The sequence below is a fragment of the Lissotriton helveticus genome, chromosome 7 (assembly GCF_964261635.1).
Source record: "Lissotriton helveticus chromosome 7, aLisHel1.1, whole genome shotgun sequence".
In the NCBI taxonomy this organism is placed as follows: Eukaryota; Metazoa; Chordata; class Amphibia; order Caudata; family Salamandridae; genus Lissotriton; species Lissotriton helveticus.
This window is the reverse complement of record NC_136068.1, coordinates 177,182,328-177,197,951: the sequence shown is the minus strand read 5'-3', so window position 1 is coordinate 177,197,951 and position 15,624 is coordinate 177,182,328. Positions and strand designations below refer to the sequence as shown.

Sequence of the window (15,624 nt, the reverse complement as noted above, 5' to 3'; positions counted from 1 at the left end):
CGGTCCCAATATGCTTGTTTCTGGTCCAAGGAGGACCTGGCCTGGCAGTTTGGCTGGAGTGTTCCCAGGAGGAGCAGGGTCAAGACTTATTTGCATATGGCTGGGTCCAAACTGGGGTGGTATAATGAGCAAAATAATGATGGATCTGTGACTGGGGGTGAGTGGTTGAAAAGTTTCAGCACACCGTTCATCATCTTGTTGTGTTTGCATTTGTTGTAGTTTTAGGAGTGTGCAAAGGTGGACATGATACTAAATAGGGCTATGAATAAAATAGAATGTATTCATTTATAACATGACTTTTATGTTTGCATTTACTTTATTTATTACTCAGGATCCTTATTGCAGCTCTGGAACACATTTAAAAGTGTTTCTATTTATATTTGCTGTTTGAACTATGTACAGATAAGGCTTATAAACAATGGCTTTGGGTGGTTTTGCTTATTTCTGAACCAGGCGGGAAATTAATTTATCAGCCAGGTACAACCTTCCAAGTTCCTTGCAGGTGGGCAGAGTTTTCAACTCCACTTCCTGTTCCTTCTCCTGTTTGCCAGGTGGAGATTGCCTAAAAAGTAATGACTGTGACTGTGACGAGTAGGACTTAAAGTAATTAAGATTACTGTTAAGTAACCGGGGGCTTTCTGGCAGGGCTGGTACTATCTGCCCACAGACTTTGGTTATGATGTAACGTGTGATGTTATAAGCAGGCTGTTGGCCACCTAGAATGAATTTAAACCTCGTCACTTCCTCATTCTTTTGGACTTGGGAGAGGAAAGTAAAAGTTACATTACTTAACGCAGTTGTTTATATAAACAAACCGAGACAACATCAGTTCGGGGCACGAATCCAACAGGTTATTTCTAAATAGTTACCTTTATCAGAGCACCTCGTAAAAGGCTGTCAGCTGTGGACTCTGTACTATTGATCCGGTGTACCTGTAGAACAAACTGTATGTTTACAACGAAAGTCGGACATAATTCCAGAAATGAAACCACGGACGCTGGGAAGGACGGGGGGGGGGGGGGGAAGGAACCTGCTGGGTTTCTTTTTCGTTTCTGCGGAAATGCAGCGGGGATCGGTCCTGGAGGGCGCGGCGGGGCCCGGGCAGCGGGTGATGTTATCCTGGACGCTTTTGTGCTCCTACCCTTGACTACTGGCTCCTCCCCGCCTCCTCCTCGGTGTCTGTCAGCTGCTGTCTGGGGCAGCTGAGCTCAGCCGGGGAAAGGAAACCGAAAGACATCATGTACACCCAGCGGAGGCGGGGACGGGCCAGCACAGCCCTGCCCGCGGTTTAAAGCCCAGCCTGGCGGGGGCGAGGCTTCACAGACCGGGAGGAACGGAGGGCGAGCGGCTCGCTGAGCCACCGGCGGCGGGAGCCCCAGGGAGAGGTGAGGAATTGTACTGAGCGCCGGAGGGGGCGGAGAGAGGGGGTGAGGCACTGAGTCACCGCCGACAATACCCCTCACATCCGGGCCCCAGAACCACGGCCCCAGGGCAAGAGGAGCCTCCGGAGGAGAGGAGCCATCGAGGGAGGTGAGGGCATCCTTCGATCGGAGGGAGGGGGGAGCTCTTTGTGCATCCGGTGAGGGCTCAGGGCTTCAGGGGAGGCGGTCGAGCCGGAGGATAACAGAGCAGGTGGGGACAGAGCACAGGCAGAATTACAGGGCAGAGAGGGAGGGAAGGGGCAGAGAGGGAGAGAAGGGGCAGAATTACAGGGCAGAGAGGGGGAGAAGGGGTAGTGAGGGAGAGAAGGGGCAGAAAAACGGAGCAGAGAAAGAGACGAGACAACATGAAAGGGCAGGTGAGGGTAGAGCCTTGGTTGGAATGACAGGGCAGCGAAAGGGGGAGAGAAGAGGCGAAATGACAGGGCGAGATGAGGGAAGAGCGGAGGAAGAGAGAAGCATAGGCGTAAAACAGGACGGGGGGGGGACTAGACAGAACAACAGGGCAGGAAAGATATGGGGAAGAGTAGCAGGAAGGGGTGAAGGGAGGCAGAACTGAGCAGGGTGAGAGAGAGGCGAAGCAGAATAACACGGAAGAGAGAGAGGGACAGAAGCATAAATACCAGAGCAGTGAGGGGGAGAGAAAAGGCCGAATAAGCAGGGGGAAAAGAAAGGTCAGAGGCAGAACAACAGCACAGGTGAAAAAGAACAGAAGAAGAAGAACAAATAAGGTGAGAGAGTTCAGAGGTCAAATAACAGGACAGGGGGGGGGGAGGAAAATAGAGACCTGAGGCCCGGGGTAGAGACGAGGCATACTAGCAGGGTAGTGTGAGGGTGAGCAGAGGTGTTATGACAGGACAGGCGTAGAGAACAGAGAAGGAACGACGAGGGATGGGAGACGTAATATAAAACTTTATAAATACAAATAAAATAAAAAATAAACTGGTGATGGCAGGACAGTGCTTAGTGATAAAACAGGAGGGCGGGAAAGGACCCGGGGCAAAAATAGAGCCGGGTCCGAGCACACCTGGAAGCTTCGCAAATCCACAGACCATCTATTGGAAATGGGGCAGGGTGGGGGCTGGGGGGCAGGCGGCATCTCTAAGTGGAAGATACGGTTCACACTGTGAATGACGCAGAAGGACGGCGCCCGGAGTTACATGATGAGTTATGCGTGCTCTAGCGGGCACGTTGCTGTCTGTCTCCCAGTCTGCCTGTCTGTCTGAGGCTGCCATGGCATTGCTTTTCAGCGATCTGAATGGTGTGGGCGACCGGAAGTGCGTGCTCAATGCTGTTAACAGCCATCATTGGGCTTTGCATTTTTGTAGCCAGTGGCATTACAGGCTGTGCGAACGAGGTGGCCTGCATTCGACATTTACAACCGGGTTCCTGTTGGTTCACTGTTATTATTTCGGACACCATTTTATTTTCGAGGGGAGCCTGGACTGCGTTGGCCTGCTTTTGACTTGTTCAATTCTTTTCGTTACATGAGACTACCTATTCTGTGAGAAAAAGAAGCTAGAAATACCAGTTCTGTCTGTGCGCTACCCGCATAGTCCCTGTTGAGAGGAAAGCAGCTGTCACTTCTACTAACAGTGATGTCTCTTCGTGGTTCCAGCTTTGACATATTCTTAACTTGTGGCGGGGTCTCTCCCTAGGTAGGGAGGACTCAGGAGAATGCCGTGGATAGGTCACAGGTTTGATTACGAGGCCTCCTGATGGTTTCCTGGGCTGCTAGGTTATTAAGCAGGAGGAGCCCTTGTGGGCACTGCTGCTTACCACTGATAACCCAGGGCCACAATAATAATTTACTCGGAGTGTTGAGTCTCAAAGTTTGGGGACCGAACAAGAAGTAACATCTGTGGCCAGTAAATGCTTTACTGCAGAAAAAGAAAAAAACACATACATTTAAAAGGTCACTCAGCAGGTCAGTTAAAAAGTTACTCGCAAAAGACTAGGTATTATCACCTTCTGTGGCAAGTATACAGGCCTAAATGTTTTTATAATGTCATAGCGCGTGTTGCTCACTTTCTGATACATGGGTCATGTGGCCAGAGTTATCTTGTGAGTATTGGTTCTGTTCGACTAGGGGATCTACGGAAGCGCTCTGGTCTCTTGTTCATAGTGTGCCAAACTCTCACAAAAGGGTCTCAAATGTGGGCAGAGGATACAGGTGAGGGTACTCTGGACCTAACTTTGGTATTTGATAGTACCCTGTTACCAAGATGTAGGCGGACTTTACTACTTACCCTCTAAAGCATTTATTTGTAGCTTGTAGTGCTGTAGATTCACATGCTTACCATACTCCTGCCATCTAGTGTTGGGTTCAGACATTTGCAAGTGTTTTTTCCTAGAAGGCGTCTCGAGTCATGAGATGTGGTGGGACTTGCCCTCTTGGTGCACACTGTGCATGGGCAACAACTCCATGTTTTTCACACAGTAGCTGAGAGTATGCATCGTGGGAATGTAAATAGGGTGTGTCAACAGGAGCGGTCCGTGCAGGTAAGAGCGGTGGGGCCGGGTGGGGGTTTCGACAGACGACGATGAGGGAAAATTAAATACATTGTTAATTTTCCCTTGTCGTCTGTTGAATTCCCCCACTCTTAGCTGCACGGGCCGATCCTTTGTGTCAAGCTCAGTGTGCAGTGAAACAGAGAAAGCAGAAGATCTGCAAAAGGCAGAGGCCTCTGAGAAGGAAATTGGGTCCATGTGAATCTGTAGCACTACAGGCTACAAACAGATGCTTACAGGTTAAGTAGCTTTTTCTGTTGTTAGCATTAGTGGCTGTAGAAACACGTGCTCAGCATAGACTGTAAGGCATGTACAAAAGACCTGGGGGTGGAGTTCCCACTTTTGGACTTGTTGATGCATTCTGCTGGGCTGATCTGCAAAATCATTGTCCGCCCCAAGCAGTGCCCCGCCAAGAAGTGAATGTTGTAGTGGAATGCCCAATACCAACTCCCCTGGGGTAAGTGAGAGAGCTGAAGGGAGCGTGCGACGCTCTGCTTCTGTAGGTAGTACATGGTGTTCATGTTGTCTGCCTTGATGAGGACCACTTTGCCCCAAATGACTTGTAAGCAGACTCTCCAGGCTAAGTGAATGGCTTGACCTTCCAAGTAGTTGATGTGCAACCCTGTTGTTGTGAGGGCCCCTTCCCTGGACAGTCAAATTCAAATTTCAAAGCTTTATTCGATTATTTTATAACAATCATAAAAGCATACAGTGTTAAAAATGCAGGATAAAATACACAACAAGCGGCATAAATTACAATAAATGAAGCAGTTCAGTTGGAAACACATATTCGACCGCACAATCAAGTATTTGACAAGTTAATCAGACTTAAAACACCAGACTTTTCCTATGGGACACAGCTTTTAAAATAAAGGTAGCAGTAAAAAAACAAATATCCAAAGTATCAAGTGCAAATAGTAATTTCATGGCTTGGGCAGTAGTGGACACAGAGTATTTCTTAAAAACAGGTTTAAGGTAATGTAAACGAATATGCAAGTATAAAGGACAGATAAGCATAAAGTGCAATGTGCTTTGCTTGGTTGTGCCATCGCACGGGCAAGGATTTGGGCTATACATTTTCATCTGTGGGAAAGCCACCAAGTTATGGGCAATGCCTAATCTCAACCTAGTGAGGACAAACTGATGGGATTGTTTAGTGATGATTTTTAAATACATAGGCATGCCCTGACCAACCTTCTTGTTAGAATGGTAAAAAACATGGGTTGAAAAGTGGCTACATTGGACACTGCGCAAATTAGATTTGGTCCCCAGATAAACCCTTTTAACCTCCTGTTTGGGAACAATAACGGCGCTCAGGGGGTCATCAAAAATGTCCAGATTAAAAATTTCATTGTAGAATGTTAAAACATATTTTAACCAGGGGATCTTACGGGCATTGTCCAGCCGGAGACAGTCTAAGATAATTCGCCTAGTGAATCCTGTCTCGTCCTTTGCCCAAATTGACCTCCATACCATAAGGGGTCACAAGCCCATTAAATCTGTGAGGTAGTCCAGCCCCACCTCTCTGTGACTCAGTAACATGGATGCCGAAGAGGGGAGGCACAAGAGTCTTTTAAGGAACTGGTTCTCTGTAACTTGCAGATCCCCATGGTTGCAATAACCCCATACACCTGAACCATATAGGGCAATAGATGCACATCTATGCCTGTAGATGTTTAACATATCAGGGATGCGACGGCTGCCCAGTTTTGATGCAAAGCGGAATACTCCCGAGGAGCTTTTACCCATCTTGGCCTTATGACTTGTAAGCAGACTCTCCAGGCTAAGTGAATGGCTTGACCTTCCAACTAGTTGATGTGCAACCCTGTTGTTGTGAGGGCCCCTTCCCTGGACAGTCATGTTCTTGGGAGGGGCACCCGAACCTGTGAGAGAGGCATCTGTGTTAATGTTCACTGGTCTGAAAAAAGGCCTGCCTAGCAAAAAGTTGTTGTTGTTGTTCTAAAATAGCAGAGGAGAGCAGGGTGTTTTGGTCTGTACTAGCAATATATCTTTCCAGTGACCCTGTGTTTGAGACCTTTAAGCTGCTTAGCACGCTCAGGGTGTGGCAGGGGACGCGCTAGTGCAGCCTTGTATGGGGAACAGTGGCAGTATAGGAGGTTATCATTCCTAGAAGGTACATGACAGTCCGTAACGTGAGTTGAAGATTGGGCTGATAAAGAGAAAGCATGTGCTGGAAGGCTGTGTCTCTGTTGATTGGGGTAAACTTTCACTTGGATGGCATCCTAAACAAACCCTAGGAAGGGTTGGCTTTGAGGCTGCAGGTTGGACATGGCAGAAGTTATGGTAAAGCACGGGCTGTGGAGGAGGGATACCGCGGTTTGAGTGTGTGCGAGACACTGCAGCTTGCTGCTGGTCTTGATTAGCCAGTGGTCGAGGCAGCGAAAGAGGTGTGTTGGAGAGTATGCTGAGATTTAGAGAGCGTCTCTGAAAAAAAGTAATCCTCCTGCTCACTTGCATATCAAGGCTGCAGCCCTTTGAGTGACCTCATGATAGGCCAACGTGTCATCCGAGAGTGAGGCCTTGTGGTTGTAAAACCAGAAATAGTCATTTGTGCCTGGGTCTTACAGCTGGATATGATGGTCAAAGTGGCCATAGGGGCTTCCTGGCGCTGTATAGGAAAGACGGGATTGTCTGGTGGAAGCAGTGGGAGAGGTGTGCATAGGCGCGTAGTGGTGGAGGCAGGCTGTTTGACTGTGGAAGAGGACCGGTGGCTTGGTCCTTACATCTCTTTGGTGCGGGGGAGACCTGGAAGAAGGTTGCCTCTCGAATGCCAGTTTACTGTTTTAAGGAAGATGTTACTGAGGCAGTGGTGGAAGTGGTTTGCTGTGACCACGTACCTTCTTGGCGAGGGCACCACGTGCCTACTTGGCGAAACCTATTTGATCGACTGTTTCCCTCAACATCGTTATTGCTTTTCATTGTGGAGAAAGACACTCCCCATTGTTAACTCTTATATTTCCTTTTGTGACAACAGTTACTTTAGTTTACTAATTTTGTTTAGTATGTATCTTTATTTTATTAATGAAAGAACACAATATTGTACATATCAACAACTGTTTTAGTTATATCACTGTTGTTAGAAAGGCGATCCCGGGGGAGGCAGAAGATGTCTGACTGTTCACCCCTAGGTCCACCTCTCTGTCGAGAAGTAGCCGAGCGTTATCGAGAGGCCTCCTGGGTGAGGGTCCTCTCCTAAGATCGTACAGCAGAGTAACCACAACACTACAAACGGACACCACACAAGAGGTTAAGTTCTAAAGCTTTATCAGGAATAAAGGTTGCTGGTTCTCAGCGGTATGTACAGGCAGATCGAGGGATCTGTAGAGTCTCGTAAAAGGGACAGGGTAGCGGGACAGTCTCAATATGGGTGCAGGAAGGGATACCCTGCGCACAGCTCTCAATCCTCGAGCCGGGGGTTCCGAGAGGCCGAGCCGCGGCAGCGCCAGCAGGACTCGACAGGTGGTCGGTAACGGAGGGGAGGCCGCGGCAGCGCCAGCAGGCCTTGAGGTGGTTCCAGCGAAGGTAGGCCGCGGCAGCGCCAGCAGGCTCTCAAGATGTTTCAGCAAGGGGAGGCCGCGGCAGCGCCAGCAGGCTCTCAGGATGGTTCAGCAAAGGTAGGCCGCGGCAGCGCCAGCAGGCTCTCAGGATGGTTCAGCAAAGGTAGGCCGCGGCAGCGCCAGCAGGCTCTCAGGGTATCTTCTGGTTACAGGGGATTGAGTTCTTCTGGTGTCGGCCGTGACAGCGTCAGCAGGGCTTTCCAGTCCAGGATACAACTGGCGTCCTACTCCGCGGCTGGCCCAGATATAGGACTGGGGTCCTTTGATGTCCGGACCCTCGCGCCTGGGGGCCAGAGGAGCCGGGATGATGGTGTCCAGACATCCAGCAGGGGGGCGGAGCCAGCGCCCAGGGAGGCCGGAGGGCGATCGTTACCAGGCGTCCGGGGACGGCTGGAGGGCCATCGAAACTCCCCTTCCTCCTGGATCTGTCGAGTGGCCACTCGACCACCTGGGTGGATCTTGGTGCCTCAATGTCGGGGCTTCTCTGGGGCCTGGGCTGGGGGCCGAGGCCCCGTGTTCGTGACGTGGTGGGCCCAAGATGGAGTCGGGTGAGGCCTCGTGCTCGGGACGTGATGGGCCCAAGATGGAGCTAGGCCGGTAGTGGGGGTCCGGGAAGGCAACCGGACCGGCAGTGTAGGGGCGTGCAGGGTCGGGCAGACGGGCTGCCCGAGGCTCGGTTAGGGTTGATGTTGGTCTGTGCCCGCCATGCGGGAGGGGTAGGACCACGCCATGAGGCCGGGTCCAACACGCGTCCCCCCCAGCTGAAGGCAGGGGAGAGTCACCCATCTTCTTGGGGGTTCTCCTCGCCGAGGCGGAAGAATCAGGACAGGCCGTCAGCATTGGCGTGGTCGTTGCCGGGGCGATGCTCCACAGTGAAGTCCATCCCCTGCAGGGAGATGGACCATCGCAACAGTTTCGGGTTTTCTCCCCGCATCTGCATCAGCCACTGCAGGGGCCGAGGTCGGTCTGGACCCGGAAGTGGGCGCCGAAGAGGTAGGGCCGGAGTTTCTTTAGTGCCCACACGATGGCGAAGGCTTCCCTCTCGATGGTGCTCCACCGTTGTTCTCTAGCCAGCAGGCGCCGACTGATGAAGGCCATGGGAAGGTCGATTACCTCAGGGTTCACTTGTGTGAGGACAGCCCCAATGCCGTGCTCCGAGGCGTCAGTTTGGACCACAAACTCTCGGCTGTAGTCGGGGGCTTGGAGCACAGGGGCGGTGCACATAGCGGTCTTTAGTGTGTCGAAGGCGACCTGGCACTCGGGGGTCCAGCGCACCTTTTGGGGCATTTTCTTGGAGGTTAGTTCTGTGAGAGGCCCCACAATGCTTCCATAGTTCTTTATGAAGCGCCGATAATATCCTGTGAGCCCCAGGAAGGCTCGGACGGCTGTTTGTGTGACCGGGGGCTCCCAGGCCCGGATGGCGTCAATCTTTGGTTGGAGGGGAGCCACCTGGCCGCTCCCCACTTGGTGTCCCAGATAGGTCACGGACCCTTGGCCTATCTGGCACTTGCTGGCTTTTATGGTCAGTCCGGCCCGTCGGAGGGCCGAGAGGACCTCCCAGAGGTGGGTCAGGTGCTCATCCCAGTGGAGGCTGTACACTGCAATGTCGTCTAGATAGGCTGCGCTGAACTCCTCCAGTCCGGCCAGCACCCGATTCACGAGTCTCTGGAAGGTGGCCGGGGCGTTTTTCATGCCGAAGGGCATCACCTTGAAATGGTAGTGGCCATCAGGGGTCGAGAAGGCCGATCGTTCTTGTGCTCCAGGGGTGAGGCCGATCTGCCAATACACGGCCGTAAGGTCGAAGGTGCTGAGATACTTTGCGGCTCCCAGGCGATCGATCAGTTCATCCGCCCGGGGGATGGGATGTGCGTCGGTCCTGGTGACTGTATTCAGCCCTCGGTAGTCAACACAGAACCGGAGCTCCGGGGGTGTGCCGGGGGCGGCGGCTTTGGGGACCAGGACGACGGGACTGGCCCTGGGACTGTAGGAAGGTTCGACTACCCCCAGAGCTAGCATCTTGGCCACTTCGGATTGAATGCAGGCCCGCACTCGGTCGGGCACTCGGAAAGCTCGGTGTCTTACAGGCGGGCTGTCTCCGGTGTCCACATCGTGGACACACCACCGGGTAACTCCAGGAGTGAGGGAAAATAGATCTGCAAATTGCCCCAGCAGCTGTCGGCAGTCTTGGTGCTGCTCCAGGGTCAGGGTAGGGGAGAGCGTGACCCCTTCGATGGAGCCGTCTCTCTTGGTGGTGCTCATGAGATCTGGTAGCGGCTCGGAGTCGTCTTCTGCTCCGTCATCGGTCGCTAGTAGCAGACTTAGTTCAGTGCGGGCAAAGTGGGGTTTGAGCCGGTTAGCGTGTAGAACCCGGATTGGGTTTCTGGGGGACTCCATGTCCACCAGGTAGGTGACGGGGCTCTTGCGCTCCACCACTTTGAAGGGCCCCGTCCATTTGTCCTGGAGGGCACAAGGTTCGACCGGGGACATGACCCAGACTTGCTGGCCCGGCTCGAATTCAATGGACGAGGCGTTCTGGTCATACCAGCGTTTCATCTCCTCCTGACTGGCCTCAAGGTTGGTCTCGGCAAGTTCCCGTAACTTCCGAGTCTGGTTGCGTAGGGTCAGGAGGTACTGGTAGACATCGGGGGGAACACCTCGGACAGCCGTCTCCCAGCCCTCCTTGATCAGGCTGAGGGGGCCTCGGACCGGGTGCCCATACAATAGCTCAAAGGGGCTGAACCCCAGGGATTTCTGGGGCACCTCCCAATAGGCAAACAGGAGGCAGGGCAGCAGGACATCCCATTTGCGTCGTAGCGGCTCCTCTAGGCCCTTGATCATTCCCTTCAATGTTCGGTTAAACCGCTCTACCAGTCCATTTCCTTGGGGGTGATATGGGGTGGTGAACTTATATGTGACCCCGCACTGTTGCCACAGGGACCGCATATGTTTAGATATAAAGTTGGTGCCCCGATCACTTACGACTTCTCGGGGGAAGCCGACTCTGGAGAAGATCCCCATTAGGGCTCGGCCTACTACTGGGGCCGTGATGGATCGGAGGGGGATGGCTTCCGAATAGCGGGTGGCATGGTCCACTAGAACCAGGATGAAGCGGTGCCCCTGAGAAGTACGGGGGTCCAAGGGTCCCACGATGTCGATCCCCACTCGCTCGAAGGGGGTGGTGACCACGGGAAAAGGCTGGAGTGGAGCTTTGACTTTTCCCCCGCTCTTCCCGCTGGCCTGACAAGTCGGACAGGATCGGCAGTGATTATGCACATCGTTGCGCATCCTCGGCCAGTAGAAATGGGTCACCAGGCGGCTGTAAGTTTTGTCCTGCCCCAGGTGCCCGGCGAGGGGCACGTCATGTGCCAAGTTCAGGAGGAAGTCTCTGAATAGGAGGGGAACGACCAGCACCCGGCTGGCCCCTAGTTCGGCAATCTTCTGCTCGCTGTAGAGAAGGTCGTGCTCCCAATAGACCCAGTGGGGTCTCCAGCGGCTTGCGTGGCGGCTTGTTGTCGGATTCCCTCGAGGGAGGGACAGGTTTTCTGTTCCTGTCGGAATTGTTTGCGGGTGGGGTCACCCTCTTGGCGCCATTGAGCCAGTTCGGGAAGGTGGCCGAGCTCGGTGAGTTTTTCATGGCTGGGCCCATGGGGGCCGGGTTCAGGGTCGGTGTCCTCGGGGACGGCGGGCGGTGGAGGTGCGGGCCATTCCGGTTCCTCGGTCGGGTCATCCTCCGTTGGGGCGGAGGCTCGGGCGGACAGGGAGCGGGTGGTCGCACAGACCCACTCTGGAAGGCCTAGCATCCCCAAATGCTCTCTCCGCTCGACGCCGGCCCAGGGGGAACTTTCCAGGTCGTTCCCGAGGAGGCAGTCCACGGGGGCATCGTCCCTGACGGTCACCTTCAGCATACCCGACACCCCTCCCCATTCGAAGGGGATGCTGGCCATCTGGCATAAACTCTCGGAGTTGTCCGCCGTCCGCACCGGGCATCGGACATTGGGGAGAATTTGCTCTGGGGTCACCAAGTGGCAGCGGACCGCCGTCACGCTGGCTCCAGTGTCACGGAGGGCTTCGGCCCGGCGTCCATTGATGGTGACCCATTGGCGGTATTTCTGTGTGTTGCCTGGGATCGGGTCTCGGGGGATCAGGTCTCGATCCCCCAGGCATGCCAAGATCATCGCGGCGGGCTCCCACTCGGCCTGTTCGGTTTCGTTGTCTTCTTCCTCGCCTTCTTCTGTACCCAGGATGGCGGCCGCGATCTGGCGGTTCGGGGGGCCAGTGGTGCCGGGTCGCTGGTTCATCGGGCAGAGGGGGTCATTCGCATAATGACCCGGTCGCTGGCATCGGTGGCACGTAACATTTGGGCGGGGCCCCGGTCTTGCTGGGGGAACCCCCCTCCGGCCCAGGGATGGCGAAGTGGGGGTAGGGGAGGACCCCGTGAGGGCGTCTCGGCCCCTGCTCTGGCCTCCTCCGCCGCCTCGTGGTCGGTGGTTCCCCGGGGATCCCCGGCCGTAGTCTCCCATCGGGCTCCGGGGGACTCGGGTGCTCACCCATCTATCTGCCTCGACAGCGAGTTTTCGTGGCTCAGTTAGTTTGCTGTCGAGGAGGTGCTGCCGGAGTTCGATGAAGCAGTTGTTGGAGAGATGCTCCCATATAATGAGGTCGACCAACTGCTGGTAGGTGGTGACCTGGCTGCCTTTGATCCACCCCTCGAAGGCTCTGCTGTAAAAGTTCACGTATTCCACCCAAGTGGTACCGGGGATTTTTTTACAGTCTCGGAATCGCTGCCGGTACATTTCGGGGGTGAGTCCGTAGCGAGTGAGGAGAGCGGTTTTCATGTGTTCATATGAGGTCATCTCGGCATCGGGGAGCTCTAGCAGGGCGTCCCTCCCTTCGTTGACGGACTTCCCCCATAGGCCGGCGCCCCAGTCCTTGAGGGGCACTCGATGGGCTGTCATGGCTACTTCATAGGCTTTGAACCGTTGTTGGATGTCGTCGTTCTTGTAGTACTCTTTGACGACATCCTTGGGTATGTGCACCTTCGTGTCCACCGGCGGGGGCGAGGTCTTGCCCCCGGAGGTGCTGGTCTCGGTTGCCTTGGCCTTGATTTCTAGTTCTTGTAAGCCTCGCTTATGCTCGAGCATGAGTCTCTTTTCCTCGAGGTCTCTTTGTCTTCGTTTCTCCTCCAGGTCTCCTTCTAGCCGTAGTTGTTCGAGTGCTATTTTCCTTTCCGCCAGCTGCAGTTCTCCATCCAGTCGGAGTCGGGCGAGCTCCAATTCGTGGAGCCGGTTCCTCTCTCGTTCTCGGGCGTCTTCGTGGGGGCCCGTGCCTGGATGTGCGGGTCTCTCCCCCACTGGGGTCGGGTCGGTCTCCGGGCTTCCGTTCGGACCCGGGTTGTCCTCATTCTGGGGTGGCGCGTCACCGGCTTCCACCCAGGCCTGTAGGGCCGACTTAAAGTCTTCTTTGGTGCCTAGGCCCGTGGTAGCGATGCCCAGATCTTTGCAGAATTGTTTTAATTCCTTGTGACTGTAGTCTTCCATTTTCTCTTTCTGGAATTCCGTAGTCGGTCTCGTTTCTTGCGTAGTCATGGTCGTGGTGTGCTTGTCTCGGTAGTGAGTGACTCACTCTCTGTACGATCTGCGGCGGCTCGGATCCCGTCGCTTGCCACCAATGTTAGAAAGGCGATCCCGGGGGAGGCAGAAGATGTCTGACTGACCACCCCTAGGTCCACCTCTCTGTCGAGAAGTAGCCGAGCGTTATCGAGAGGCCTCCTGGGTGAGGGTCCTCTCCTAAGATCGTACAGCAGAGTAACCACAACACTACAAACGGACACCACACAAGAGGTTAAGTTCTTAAGCTTTATCAGGAATAAAGGTTGCTGGTTCTCAGCGGTATGTACAGGCAGATCGAGGGATCTGTAGAGTCTCGTAAAAGGGACAGGGTAGCGGGACAGTCTCAATATGGGTGCAGGAAGGGATACCCTGCGCACAGCTCTCAATCCTCGAGCCGGGGGTTCCGAGAGGCCGAGCCGCGGCAGCGCCAGCAGGACTCGACAGGTGGTCGGTAACGGAGGGGAGGCCGCGGCAGCGCCAGCAGGCCTCGAGGTGGTTCCGGCGAAGGTAGGCCGCAGCAGCGCCAGCAGGCTCTCAAGATGGTTCAGCAAGGGTAGGCTGCGGCAGCGCCAGCAGGCTCTCAGGATGGTTCAGCAAAGGTAGGCAGCGCCAGCAGGCTCTCAGGGTATCTTCTGGTTACAGGGGATTGAGTTCTTCTGGTGTCGGCCGTGACAGCGTCAGCAGGGCTTTCAAGTCCAGGATACAACTGGCGTCCTACTCCGGGGCTGGCCCAGATATAGGACTGGGGTCCTTTGATGTCCGGACCCTCGCGCCTGGGGGCCAGAGGAGCCGGGATGATGGTGTCCAGTCACCCAGCAGGGGGGCGGAGCCAGCGCCCAGGGAGGCCGGAGGGCGATCGATACCAGGCGTCCGGGGACGGCTGGAGGGCCATCGAAACTCCCCTTCCTCCTGGATCTGTCGAGTGGCCACTCGACCACCTGGGTGGATCTTGGTGCCTCGATGTCGGGGCTTCGCTGGGGCCTGGGCTGGGGGCCGAGGCCCCGTGTTCGTGACGTGGTGGGCCCAAGATGGAGTCGGGTGAGGCCTCGTGCTCGGGACGTGATGGGCCCAAGATGGAGCTAGGCCGGTAGTGGGGGTCCGGGAAGGCAACCAGACCGGCAGTGTAGGGGCATGCCTGGTCGGGCAGACGGGCTGCCCGAGGCTCGGTGGAGGGTTGATGTCGGTCTGTGCCCGCCATGCGGGAGGGGTAGGACCACGCCATGAGGCCGGGTCCAACAACTGTTAAGACCATTTTTGACTATTAACTCAACCTTAGGTATTCGCCACCCTCTGTTATTGTTGACCGTTCCCAGAATTTCTGTCTTCATGGATGAATGTACCTCTGTAGTAGTTGGACGTTTGTGAATGAATGATTGAGAGTGATTGTTAGTGTTTGAAGGTCCTTAATGTGTGGGGTATTACCTTATTTTTGTCTTGACTGTTTTTTGTAACTTAATGTTTCTCAATGTATGAATTATGTTCCTTATGAATTGTGATTAAAACAAGTTTATGTATTCATAATTTTGTGTCCCGTTGTTCACCTACTGTTTCCTGGGAGGGAGACCGTTTTGTATCAAGTGACTTTATAAGCACTCATTGATTTATACAGGTGGAGGTTTTGTGTTTTATTGTGCGGTTTGCTGTGATCTTGCCTGTGACTGGGTAGAAGAACACAAAAAGAACAACGGATGGACGGAATGCTGAACTATGTTAAACCCTCACTGCCAGTCAGAGATCTGAGCCTAAACCCTGCCATATACAAATCAGTCTTGACCCAGCTCCCCATGGGAACAGTCCAGCCCGAATTGCCAAGCCAGATCCTCCATGGACTGGAAACGGGTGTCCTTGGACCAGTTTTGGGGTATCACCCCATATCAGCCAGGATAGCTTGAATCCAGTGGCATAGCAAGTACGGGACATGCGTCTGGGCAGTCCCACCCCACTCGGGGTGACAAATGCAAAAGGAACATTTGATGGACGGAATGCTGAACAATATCAAACCCTAACCCCCAGTGAAAGATCGGGCTATCCTGTTCCCATGAGGAGCAGGGTCATGACTGATTTGCACATGGCTGGGTTCAAACTGAGATGGCTGGGTGGGCAAAAAACGATGGATTGGGATGCCACCCAAGCGATTGCCAGCGGCTGAGAATAATTCAAGCATTCCAACCATCACCTTGTTGTTAGGTTTCGCTGGAGGGCGGAGCTCTTAGCTCCGCCTCCAGAGAAATCTCTTGATTTTAGTAAGGACTCTGGAATACGCCCCCCTGTCCCATTGGCTAGCTCCATAAATGGAGGCTAGCCATTGGAACAGAGATCTGTCCGTCAAGGCCGGACCAGATTCGGGGGCGTTCCCGAGATTTTTTCCCAGGGCGGAGTTACGTTTTTTCCCGTTCCCTCCCCTTTCACTGATGCGCTGTCCATTTCCGCCCCCCCTCGCTGTCCTGTGCACGTTTCCCGCCGTCCGTGTCCTCTCCCGCCGTCCGT

At 54.2% G+C, this 15,624-nt stretch overlaps 1 protein-coding gene across 1 annotated transcript in view; it reads left to right on the top strand.

Annotated features, from left to right (window-relative positions):
* Nucleotides 1-1,139: 1,139 nt before the first annotated feature.
* The window catches only part of ZNFX1 (zinc finger NFX1-type containing 1), a 115,329-nt gene continuing 100,844 nt past the window's right edge, over nucleotides 1,140-15,624 (top strand). Inside the window, exon 1 of the mRNA XM_078651884.1 lies at nucleotides 1,140-1,530. The gene's annotated coding sequence lies outside the window, so the exon portion shown is untranslated. The remainder of the gene's footprint in view (nucleotides 1,531-15,624) is intronic.